The 13,822-nt window shown below is 33.9% G+C and overlaps 1 non-coding gene across 1 annotated transcript; it reads left to right on the top strand.

Annotated features, from left to right (window-relative positions):
- Window positions 1–8,312: 8,312 nt before the first annotated feature.
- On the top strand, window positions 8,313–8,419 carry LOC122105707. Its single transcript, XR_006147067.1, has one exon. It is a non-coding gene; the product is annotated as a U6 spliceosomal RNA (small nuclear RNA).
- The last annotated feature ends 5,403 nt before the right edge of the window (window positions 8,420–13,822 follow it).

Below are 13,822 nucleotides of genomic sequence, written 5' to 3'. Positions count from 1 at the left end.
AAGCGAAGTAAGCCAGGCCCAAAGAAGCATAGGTCCTATGGTTTCCCTTATTTGCAATAACTAGTAAATGTCTGAGACAATCAGAAAAGGTCAGATAAGTTGATGTTAGGCAAAATGAACCCCAAGATAAGGATTCAAATATTTTTTTTCTTTCTTGCTATTGTTTTCAATGTATTTATAAGACTTTTAAATTATTTTGTTATATGAAAAAGCATTTTCAGCCAGGTGCTTGTGGCTCATGCCTATAATTGTAGCTTCTCAGGAGGGTGAAATTTGAGGATTATGGTTCAAGCTAGCCCAGGCAAGAAAGTCCAAGACACTCCAATGTACTACTCACAAAAAGCCATAAGTGGCGCTGTGGTGCAAGTGGTAGAGCAATAGCCTTGAGTACAAACAGGCTCAGTGTCCAGACTCTGAATTTGAGACCAGGGACCAGCAAATTAAAAAAAAAAAAAAGTATTTTCCAAGAGAGAGGAAAGAGATGACACAGGGTACACATTGTGGATCTGAAAACACAGGTCCAAAGTGTGGTGATTTATTTTTCTGGGATGCTGTTAGGACAATTAATTGCTAGGCCAGAGCACAAAGGCTGACACAGGCTGACAATAAGATGCTGTTATTACTTCAGAATATTACCATGTGATGTGTCTAATAAATGAAGCCCAGAACTTAATAAGACATACATTCACACACACAAAGAAAGATTAAAGTTCAATAATATACAAAATTAAAGCTAAAATAATTTCAGTTTCTGTAGTTTTATTCTTTTTTTGTGGTAGTGGCATTAGAATCCAGGTTTTCGTGTTTGCTTGGTAGATGGTCTATCTCTTTCAATTACATATCTTGTTCTTTTTGTTCTTATTATTTATGGCCAGGGTTGGCCTGTACTGTTATTCTATTAGTTATATTCCCCACTATCTGTGTTGACAGGTATGTATTGCCAGAAAAGCTATTCGTTGAGATGGGATCTCCATCACATTTTCCCTGGGCTAGACTCAAAGTACAATCTTCCTGATCTCTGCTTCTGGTCTCAGATAGGTTTAGTCTTTTTAAGACAGAAAGAAAAAAGATGATAAAGGAGAAGCAGCAAGACATAAAGGTAGAAGGAGAGAGAGAGATGATATAGCTAGATAGAGAGAGAGATGGAGAAAAAAGGCTTCTGAGGATTCCATGAGGCTAACAGGTCTATATTACGTTTATATAAAACTATAGAATACACACTTGATTCAACAGTTTCTACCTATTTCTGTTTTCAGGATATTTACAGTATTGAGATCTTGTTCCTGTGAGTAGCTCCTTGGAGAGTTTGAATGCATATGTGGACAATCAATGTTCCTACTCCATCTCACTCATTTTCACACAGGGGACAGAGGCGTTCCCTGCCCAAGGTGAGTTATCTTCTTCCCCTGTCTCCTATCAGCGCATTGAAAAAAATAAAAGCAATTGCTTGATTTCTATTATGAAAACAGGTGAGCCAGTTCAGTTTCATCTATTATTTATGTGCAGTGGCTGATAAATGAAAAAGGGCATGGGAGGCTGAGGAAAGAGAATGTGAGAGAGTGAATAATACCAAAATACAAAATACCAAAATATGTGAATGACTGTGGCAGGCCTGGAAGCTGTTAAGTAATAGGGAGAAGGAGAAGACGAGGAAAGTGAGGGTCAATTGGGATTAAGGACAATATGAACAGATAGCTGGATGTGCATATGTGAAACACTACTGTAAAATCCCTTTGAAGCAGGGTGCCAGTGGCTTACACCTGTGATCCTAGCTACTCTGGAGGCTGAGGTCTGAAGATCACAGTTTGAGAACAGCCAGGGCAGAAAAGGCTGTGAAACACGTATGTTCAATAAGCTCCTCAGAAAAAGCCAAAAATGGGTCCATGATTCACGAGGTAGAGTGCTAGCATTGAACACAAAGAGGCTCATGAAAATCACTCAGGCCCTGAGTTCAAGCCCCAAGACTGGCAAAATGAATGAACAAACAAACAAAACACTTGAACAATTAAGCTACAGAGGAAAAAATGGTTGTCAGGAATGTAAACTAGGTTCTGTTTATATGAGCTATGGGTATTAGTAGGAAGACAGAGGGTGAACAGAAGGAATGAAGCAAAGTAAATGGAAGTTTATGTACATTGGTGAAAATGGAACAACATTTTGGTGCGATTGCTGAGGGAGAATGATGGAGGGGTTCAGGAAGATGGTACGTGTAAAGCATGTGACAGAATCAGATCACCTTGTATGACTGATTGGTGTTAATAAAAAAAGTGTGATAAGGAAAAAAAATGAAATCAAAGAATGAATTTCTCTGTTCATTTATTTGCATGTCTTCCACCAGTGTGGCCTTCTTCAAATTATCTGAAAATTAATTATGGCTGCATGCATAGAACAGGCCTAACCTGTAAAACATCCTTCAAAATAAAGAAGAATCAGTAAGAGTTTACTTTGTGTTTTTTCACTGTCTATTAATTCTAAGAATTTTTTCATAAAGTACCTCTATGTCTTATACTTGAGGTCCTAATTGAGAAATGGGACGAAACAGGAAAATAAAATACACAAAAGCGACTTCTGAAGAGAATAATTGCTCCTTCTCCCCATACCTAGTGTTCCATTTTATTTCATTAAACAACAAATGACTGCACTTCATCTGTACACTTTGTCCCCTGCCATGTAATTTACTTTCTCTAAGACCTCCAGTTGGTGCCATATGTAATTCTTCCATTCACAGGGTAAGCTGCACCCGGCTAGGTTTCAATAAATGTGTTCTGGAAATAACTTTCAGTTTGGAAAAGCAACACAAAATGTGAAGTATAGTCATAAATTATGACTTCCTTTAAGTGAAAGAGAAATCATCCTGGTGCTAATAAAATTTGCATGTGTATCATAAAGCAGAAAATCACATGCTTTAATGTAAATGCTAGAGGGGAAGCAATTGCGGCTAACTGTTGAAACCCTGGTCTCTCACGTCCACCTGGCTAATGAACACAGGACTCAAAGACAGCTGTATCTCCAGCAGTTTCTCTTTATTTTCCAATTACAGTTTGGAGGCAAGAGGAGGGTACACATGATTATAAGAATTCTTCTGGATGTAAATGAATGTTTGTAATAAAACAAGGAAGTCATTTCCTTCTTAACTGTTTGAATGAGTCAGATTTCTTTTGGAAGTTATGGCTTGTGTTTCTTATCGAAACTTAATTATACATTTTGCTATCTTAAAATTGCACATTTCCCTGGAAGTCAGTCTATTATGGTTCTTGCCTTTCAGGCAGCACTTTGTTTTTATTGTGGTAGTAGTATTTGAATATGTTATTAATATTTACTGTTTGTGAGAATGTTCAAAGGGATGGCATTGACCAAGATATATTGTATCCAGAAGCTGTTTTGTTAAATGGTAACTCCTTTGTACAACTATGTACAGATAAAAAATAATAATCTAAAACAATTTAAAAGGTAAATTTAAGACATTGTAAACATTTTTGGGAAAAGTTAAGAATCTGTCTAGTAAATCATCAGATAATCCCAAATGAGTGCATTTTCTTGTTGTGTATGTAAACTATTGATACAATAACTATCTCAACAATTAAAAATTTTGGTGTGAGGAAGGGAATAAATAATACTAACTCTATAGTGTGTGAGAATTTAATGTAATGAATGGGAAAATTATTTTGAGATTGTCCAATGGCAGAAGATTATGGAAGACAAATATATATTGTTTTCTGTGGAGGGTGGGAATGATGTATTTCAACAGCATTTTAAGAATCTTCTAAAGGAAGGAATGACATTTCTTAGCAAGATCATGTAAGATTCTTCTAAAGTAAGTAAGCAAATTCTGAAGAGGAAGGAACATTCAGTTTGTCGCTTTACTTTCCTGTTCCTTCCCCTACATTTTTAGTACCATCAGTTGATTGTTCAAAAGGGATTCATTTCGACCTGTTTCTTGATTAGACTCATACATGATGTCACTCTCCCTCCTCCCCCCCCTCCCCCCATGAATCTGAATAAGTGTCACTGTTCCATTTTTATATTTTATAAGTGAGGTATTTTGACAATATTTACCCTCCTTCACCCTTTCTGTTAGTCCTTCCCTGACTTCTAGCAGAAGTATCTATGTTACTATTCTTTTATATCTATAATTGTTCCTGAACTTAACCTCTACTCTTTTGGTTATTTTAGCTGTCATGTCTATGACATTATGTACAACCTTGAATCATATTTCTAATAATAAAGGTATACAGTAGTGGCAAGCATTTAAAGTTTAAAGAGGAATATACACAAGTTCCATTATCTTCAAGTAAACCAGTCAAAATAGTTTCAGAAATCACTACAATAAACAATGTATTGGATGACTTTAAATAAATTTTATATGCACAAAAGATGTAAGAATGAGACTAATAATGAAACGGTCTATGACAGAACATACAATTAAGAAGAAAAAATAAGCCCATTGATGCAATAGTCTTAATGACTCAGTGGAAAAGGAAAAAATGAATTGCATAAATGTTGAGATCTATAAATGAGAATGTATGAGGTCAGACCCATAAGAAATACTACTGCAAGCTGAGTGCAGTAGTATTTCTTATATTATTATATTATTATAATCCTATCTGCGATAGGATTATCTAAAATCAGATCAGGATTCCAAGCCATTTCTGGCAGGAAAATTGAGACTATTACCTACAATTAATCACCAAAAAAGGTGGAAGTGGAGCTGTGGCTTAAGTGATAGAGCTCTAGCCTTGTGCACAAAAGCCCAGAGACAGTACCCAGTCCCTGAGTTAAAACCCCAAGACTGACACAAAAAAAAGAGAGAATAAAAAGAAGTATTACTGCACATTATCCTACAGTGTCAGTGTGGCCTCTATTTAGTCATTTTAATAAGGCAGTCTCCCAAAACCATGAGCAACTGTTAAGTTTGGTCTTAAAAAAAAACAAAACCCATCTTCAAGAATGTCAACTGTTATAAACTGCAAGAACTGAAGAAGTTAAGTAAGAATCAATATTTTCTTCAATATGTAATATATATTTTCCCCAGGCCTCGGAGGCTTACACTTGTAATCCTAGCTAGTCAGGAGACTGAGATCTAAGGATTGTGGTTCGAAGCCGGCCCAGGCAGGAAAGTCCGTGAGACTCTTATCTCCAATAAACTACTCAAAAAACCAGGAAATGGCACTGTTGCTCAAGTGATAGAGCACTAGCCTTGAGCAAAATAAAGCCCACGGACAGTGCCCAGGTCCAGCATTGAAACCTCAGGACAAGCATAATAACAATGATGATAATAATAATGATAGAACACACACACACACACACACACACACACACACACATCTATATATCCTCCCAGCACTTTAAAAATGAGTGAGATGAAATACACTTATATTAGTACATTGTTGATTATTTTTCTTCAGTAAAATTTGAATTATAGTGATAATAGGTTTGTTGGCTGAAAAATGCTCTTAATACTGTTATTAGCAATTTCCAGGAATTACTATGATTTAGAGAAAAGGCCCAAGTACAACATAAAGGAAACAATGAAATTGAATTAAAGCTTATAGTAGTTTGGACTTCTGGCTTTTCTTTGCTAAGATCACATTTGGACTTTGTACATATTTTATGTGCTCACATAAAATTATGAGGCTTATCTACATCTATTAAATATAAGATCTAATTTTATTGACAGATGTGTAGAAACAGTACATTAATTGCCCTGGCTTGATGTGGAGTATTAAGTATTAATGAGAATTATATTTTATTGTGTTCCAAAAAAGCTGAGGATGAATTTGATGTAATATGCACAAGTCTAAATTATAGGAACATTGAAACAACATTAAGAAATTATATAGGAATAAATAAATTATATGCCATAAAACTACTTTATCTGAATAATATTTCTTGATATGTATCCCTATTAAATAGCTGAGTCAGGACTTCAGCTATCCTGAGATATAATGTTTATCTATGTCTGAATTATAAATATTCCTTGACAAGAAATTATACATTTACTCCACATTTTTAGCCTGCATAAAAAACAAAATTTCCCCCTTATTGAGCTATTTTTAGATTTGCGATAGAAAAGTGTACTTTAATCTTTGTATAAGAACAATATTTCTTAAAAGCAAAATATGAAATCAAAGCTACTCGTGGCTCTTAATTTTTCCTCTCAGTTTTTACAAACTATTAGCTAATGGAGGAGAATAAAAGCAATGGAAAATCTTTTACATGATAAAACTAACCAAACCATTTTATGCTGACAAAACCACTGCTATCATGAATTATTAAATCCAGAAATATTTATTAAATATGAATCATGTTTAAGAAATGCTTATGACCTAAAGTTTGCTGTCTCTATCAGTCATACTACACATTTTGCATTTCTAATCACAATATTTATCTGAAAGCAGCACGTATCTGACTATTATTACATAATAACAACAAGGTCGATTTGCTTTTTGTACTCATGAAATTGTAGTCATGAAGTCAAGTCAGTTTTACAGTTTACCAAGGAATTGTTATTTCAGCTTTTCCATTTCTTGTCTTTTTGTTTTTGAATTTTACATTGAGTCACATGTGACTGTACTAAGTACCACATTCTCTCATTATAATGTCCAATTCTGGGGAGGAAAAGAACAGGGAAAGGCAATTTTCATTGTTTTTTGACTTTTTTAAAGCAGTGAACAAAGGCTTTAGAATGGTCTTCCTTGTGTATCAGAGAATAATGAAGGCTCAAAATGAATAATGTACGTCTTGCTCAATGGTTCTCAAGGGTCACATTGAAGAGTTTGTTAGAAATCCAAATTCTCTAGTTGCAAATGAATTGGACTGAATTATATAACTACAGTAGTGAAGTTTCTGGCAACTAAGATGCTATTCAAATAACTGGTATGCTCTAATATTTGAGGATTTGCTCCCAGAAGCTAATACATATTAGAAGGTGTCTAATAACATATTTCAGAATTCTTATTAAATCCTATGCTGTTTTTTAGCTTCTCCTGTGATTTCAATTAAGAAACAGAAGTCACCAGAGGCCATCAATGCACTCTCTCTATACAAAGTGAATAGAGTCCATCTCTGTCCCCACCCAAGTTTTCATTTAGGACTTCTGGTTGCAAATGCAAAAAGTTATTAAACTTGATCAAGCAGGAAAGGTTGGGAAAAATTTTTCAAGCAATGAAGGTTATGTAGGGAATGATTACTCAATGTAAATAAACATTGTAGGTAGTTTCTACTAGAGTTTTGTCTTTCATCATGGCATTTGATTTTCAGGGGAAACAAAAACACATTTATTAAAGTAAAAATCAAGGGATCATATAAGTTTAAGTTCTCTTCCCTAAAAATATGGTTGAAAATCATATGCCATTTTGACATCACATGTCTATCTTGAGTTAACCGTCTTAAAACATGGCAATGTTTTAAAACTGCTTAGCCCCAAGTTCTATGTCTACTGTTCAATTGGGAAATAGAGTTTGAGATCACTGCCTCAAATTAGAAACTAATTATAGATGAATGAATAAATGTTGGTAGCCAAAGTAAATAATATCTAATCTTGTCTACAACTTTGGCATGAGGAATGGAATGTAAAGGGTTAAGTATTTTATCTTACCTTGGTTTTATAAATGTAACTGTATGCATTAATACAAGAAATCTCCTAAATGTGGTTGTTTAAATGGTCATTTTTTTTTTCCGGAGTTAAATGTAACATACATTTACCACTAGATTCAGACAATTTGTTTAGCCTAGGAATTTTTTTAGTACTTATTATTTTTAACATTAATTATCTTAGTTATTTCTATCCCTCCATTTACTCTGATGTCCTTCCCAATTTTATTGTTTCTTTCTTTCTTTATGTTATACTTACTCTGCTTTATATTTAAATTCCTTAGTCCAAATTCACCTAAGATAGAAAGGGAGGAAAATCTACCAAATAGTTTTACACTCATTCCAAAACCCCATAACAATACAACCAAAAGAGTATATAGACATATCTTTTTGATGAACATAATGCAAAAATCTTCAATAAAATACTTGCAAACCAAACTCAACAACATATTTAAAAGATCTGGGTACAATGATGAGTTTACATACGTAAATCAATAACATAGATCATAAAGTGTAGCAAAGGCAAAAGTCACATGATTATCTCAAACGATGTAAGTTTTTTTCAATATTCCTTTGTGATAAAAATGTTAAGAAATTAGTCATTGAAGGAATGTTCCTGACCACAATAAAAATTGTATCTGACAAACTTACCAGCAACATACTACACAGGGAAAAAACCTGAAAAAGTGAAATCAATTTCCTGTAAAATTCACGAATGAGTGTTCGCTTCGGCAGCACATATACTAAAATTGGAACGATACAGAGAAGATTAGCATGGCCCCTGCGCAAGGATGACACACAAATTCGTGAAGAGTTCCATATTTTTTATAGCTAAGATATGGAACCAACCCAGATGCCCCTCAGTAGATGAATGGAGCAAGAAAATGTGGTATATATACACAATGAAATTCTATGCCTTCATCAGAAAGAATGACATTGCCCCATTTGTTAGGAAATGGAAAGGCTTGGAAAAAATTATATTAAGTGAAGTAAGCCAGGCCCAAAGAAACATAGGTCCCATGGTTTCCCTTATTTGCAATATCTAGTATATGTCTGAGTCAATCAGAAAAAGTAAGATAAGTTGATATTAGGGAAATGAACCATAAGATATGTATTCAAATGTTTTTTTTTCTTTCATGCGATTGTTTCTAACGCATTTATAAGATAATTTCTTTGTTGCTTTGTATGTCCCTCCCGCACAGTATAACCCCTGCTTTCACTGTATTTGATGTCGGTATAATTTGTGGCGGGGAAGGGAAAAACAAATCGTTTAAATAGGGATACAGGTGGACCCATTGCAACAATGAGAAGTACAAGTCGTTATGTCGAAAACGAACTTTACAACTTTGGTGGGGGGGGGGGGGGGCGGGGAGGTTTGGGTGGGGAGCCGCGGGGAGGATGGGAAGGGATGGGAAGGGGAAACAAAGGAGGAGGCTACAATGCTTGATAAGAAATGTACTCACTATCTTGCCCATATAATTGTAACCCCTCTGTACAGTATTTTCACAATAAAAATTTAAAAAAAGCTTCTAAATTTAGTTTTTATGTTTTAGTATAATATATATTCATATATATATATATATATATACATACAGTCAGACAGACAGAGACAAACATAGATAGGTAGGTAGATAGATAGCAGACAAACAAATGATAGCTAGATAGGTAGGAAGGTAGATTTTTCTTAAAATGTACACAGCACTTTGTCTATGGAAAAGTAGCACCTGTCCAAAGAGAACAGGGTGATGCTCTACATTGTCAGAATTTCCTGTTAGCAGCAGTTCAGTTTCAACTTGTCTAGAGAACTGTATCTGTGGGATTATTTGTGTTTTATTCTACATTTCCTTTTGCTCAAAACAAAAAATAGTTTCCAAAAAACCACACTGCAAATCTGGTTTATAAGTAAAGATGGAATGACTGAACCGCATTAATGAAGGCCCTGGGTTGTTTTGCCACTGTGGAGTAATGATGCAAGCTCGCCTCCTTGTCAGACAAAATGACTAACTTATGCATGTAGAGATGATGAATAGTTTTCAAGCAGAAAATGTATGTGATTCAAGCAGGATATGCATTCACGACCCTGTCTTTTTGTGAAATACTAAAGGTTAGAAGAGATTGTCCATCCAATTATTACTCTAAAAATGAGACTGACACTCATCAAGGTGATGGTATAAAGACAGAACAAAGGGAACCACAGTTCATCTTGATTAACTCTGTGTGTAAGCAATAGTAGCCATTAAGTGAACTCAACCAAGTCTGAAGTACCATGATCTTTCCATCCACACTTCAAACTAGATGTCGCAGAAAAAATGATTAGTTAAGTAAAATCTGGATTTAGATATAGGGATTTGTATCCTGGTTCTTCAAATGGTAACGATTGCTTTTCCCACATTTCCTGATCAGTTAGACTTTGCTTTATTACTTATAAAGTGGTTTTACTAATGATTTCTCCTTCACCTGATCATTAGTTGGCTGATGTCTCTATTTTAGCTGCTCAGCCTTTCCTGTTTCCCATTTGTAAAGTATTACCTTTGGCTACTTTAATTAACTCTTGTGAGGATAAGATAAAATTATATATGTAAAGACTTCAAACAACCCTATAATTATTACTCACTATATTATATAGGCATTATGCAAAACATAAGTCAAAGAATGAGGATATGCTTTCTTAGGCCTACGTTCCGAATTTTCATTTGTCAAACAATCTATGTGGCTGATCTTCTGTTGATGTCTGCCTGACATCAGGTTCGAGGGTATAACTAGAAAAACTTTGCCCACAAATGGTCATTAGGTTAAATAAAAACAACTGCAGAATGTGGATTCAAAAAAATATTTCTTTTTAAAATTTTTTATATTTTTTTATTTTTAGAGATTCTTATTTATTCATTTATTTATAATGTGAAAATGCCGTATCGAGGGGTTACAATTACATGGGCAAGATAATGAGTACATTTCTTATCAAGCATTGTTGCCTCCTATTTTGTTTCTCCTTCCCTTCCCTTCCCATTTCACCCCCACCCCCATCCCCGCCCCCCCAAGCCAAACATTTCAACAATAAGATGTACAAGTCATTATATCAAAAAAACGAACTTTGGCGGGGTGAGGGGGGAAGGGGGAAGATGAGGGGCTGGGAGGAAGGGGGGGAGATGGGAAGGGATGGGAAGGGGAAACAAAGGAGGAGGAAACAATGCTTGATAAGAAATGTACTTGTTATTTTGCCCATGTAATTGTACTATATTTTCACAAAAAAAGACAAAAAAAGTGAACTTTACAAAAAATATTTCTTACCTTCAGGTAAATGCACAAGTCTTAATTGTAAAAATTCCCTATCCTAAATAGGCATTACAAATTAATGTTATGAATAATGTTTTGTCTCTATATCTCCATCTTCTATGTTGTTCCTTTATTGTAAGTTACATTCCTCTTTCCTAAAGTTTGATTTGAAAAGAACAAACCTAATTTAATCAAGAGTCTATTTCAAGGCTTTATAACCACAAGACAGATTTGTTTTCCATAAGAATTAATCTCAATTTATGTTCTCACAAGCAATGGCAAAGGAAAGAAAACATGAGAGCAACCCCTGAGAAAATATTGGTTTAATAAATTAAGAAGCATATTAAGTAGCTACCATTTTTTGTCTTATATACCTTTAATTCTTTATAGTTTATTTAACAATTATATTAGTGATCTAATTATATCCATGAGTGATTATTTCAATTGTCTTATATGTTTATACTTCTATTTATTCTAACTGTATTTACACTAGCATGGTTTGTTTCATATTATCTTATTCATTTTCTCTTGTGTGTGTTTAATCAATATAATGGCTTTGAACTTGGATAATCCAGTTATTCATTTTCAAGGGAATTTTTGTAACATTTCTGGGAATTAAAAGATCAAGAAATTTTAAATTTTAGTGAGTGATTCATGCTTTTGTATGTTTTCAAACAAGGATGTAATGGTGAGAATATTTATATCAACACTTCTCCTAATTTTACTAAATATTGTATTACTCTTTTGTAGCTGTCCGTTTAGTTGGAATGATGTAATTACAAACTAGGAGTACCATATTTTCTGTGAAGACTTTTTGAATCAAGGAATAATGTTTTATCTTGGGTTTCAATATGTTTTTACCCCCATCACACCCATGAATTCCGGAGGCCAGTAAACAAAATATAAATGAAGTAAGTATTCCCAAATACATTTTGAAATATACTTTAAAAATCTGGCCTGGAGTTTTTTAAATCATAATCAATTTTTTTTCCAGTAAGAACCTTTTCTCCATTAGACCAACCTGATAGGCCATGATTCAGCCCGTTATCTAGGAAATGATTCTCTTCTAAATTAAGAAAAATATCTTCCTTTGTGACTATTTTATTATTATATTTTATTTCCAATAATCTGAAGGGTAATAATATATACTCATTTCTTTACTGAAAGTCAAGGCAAATGGGGTTTGACAAGAACCCCATTTTCTGCCTTTTCTCCATAGTTAGCGATGATTGCTAGTCTTGGGATGCAGATCGTGAAGTTCTTTTCAAATATGATCAGAGCTATTAGGATATATTATGCAGATAGGCTTCAATCACAGAAATCGCAATTGTTCTCATTTGAATATTATATAAAATTTTTGTATTACTTTATATACATATCAATGGTTTGCTTACAACATTTAATTTCCTTAGGAATTAATATAAGAATGTTTTTGCATGTTTTTCTTAAACTACTTTATTTTGATCAAAGTACACTGCAGTTTAGCAAAAGAAAGTGCTTTTTAAGCAGGGAAATGGCATAAGAAACCTTCTTTGTCATTGTTATTTATTATTTTTCCAAACACCATTAAGTTCTCTATACCTGGGGCTATTTCTCAAACAATATAGATTGTACTCTCATGTTTAGCAACTGCTGGTGATTTAGCCCTTTTGTTCTAACATTACAGTTATATTTTAACACTTTCTACATCATAGTACTTTTGAGACCTAAGGCAAATCTTTAAAAGTACTGTATCTAATGTTTTGTCTTGTTCACATACCATAGCATTTTTTGCTAGCAAATCTATACAATATTAGAAAGTTCCAAGTTTTCTTTAAGAGTTGTGTGAGTTTTCTAATGTAATATATATTATATGTGTTATTCATACATGTATATATAACCAAAATAGTAAAACCTAGATCTTATTCCAGGTTTGTCTTGTAAAGCAATTGTATGATCATTGCAAATCAAGTGACTTATCCAGACCTTGTTTGTTTTTAATACATCTTTTAGTTGAATGTTTATCTCATGCTCTCACATAAATCAGCATTCATAACTGTGAATTTCCACAAAGTGATCATATGTGTTTAATCAAAATTCAATAAAGTAAGTATTACCAACATCCTAAATAGCTCATATTGGGTCCCCTTAAAGTAAGTAAACCTAAAGAATAACCATTATCCTGGCATCTAAACTATAGTACCAAATTAGTATGAACTAAGAAACTTAATGAATTAGAACAATCGATATCATAAAGATATCAAGTTCCCCCAATCAGATAAGTAATTTAAGTAAATCTTATTTTATTTTTATTTTACTTTTTTCATTTATTTATTTTTAAGTTTTTTTTAATTGTGAAAATACTGTACAGAGGGGTTACAATTACATGAGCATTGTTGCTTCCTCCTTTGTTTCCCCTTACTATCCCTGCCCTCCCATCCCCCCCAAAGTTGTAAAGTTCGTTTTTCAACATAATGTTTTGTACATCTCATTGATTTTAAATGCTATGTAACATCACTCACATTGTATACTATATACTACCTTGTGTCTCTCCTGGTTTTTTGCTCAAGAAATCTATATTACAATATTTCCTCAAATTATTACATATAATTGTAGCAAGTCTGGAATTAATCTTCATATTATTACATTCTTCAAGTTTACCATAATGCCTTAGTATAATTTTTTTTTTTTTTTTTTTTTTGTTGGTCATGGGGCTTGAACTCTGGGCTTGGGCACTGTCCCTCAGCTCTTCAGCTCAAGGCAAGTGCTCTCCCACTTGAGCTACAGCGCCACTTCCGGTTTTCTGGTGGTTTTTTGGAGATAGGAGTCTCACAGTCTTTCCTGCCAGGGCTGGCTTTGAACCGCTATCCTCAGATCTCAGCCTCCTGAGTAGTTAGGATTATAGGCGTGAGCCACCAGCGCCAGGCTCCTTGGTATAATCTTAAAAGTAGATTAACATATGTTGAACTAAGAAAGC

Source organism: Dipodomys spectabilis, unplaced genomic scaffold, assembly GCF_019054845.1.
Source record: "Dipodomys spectabilis isolate Male_0828 unplaced genomic scaffold, ASM1905484v1 ptg000032l, whole genome shotgun sequence".
NCBI classification, from domain to species: Eukaryota; Metazoa; Chordata; class Mammalia; order Rodentia; family Heteromyidae; genus Dipodomys; species Dipodomys spectabilis.
Note: the sequence above shows the minus strand (reverse complement) of the source record. Positions and strands in the feature narration are given on the sequence as shown.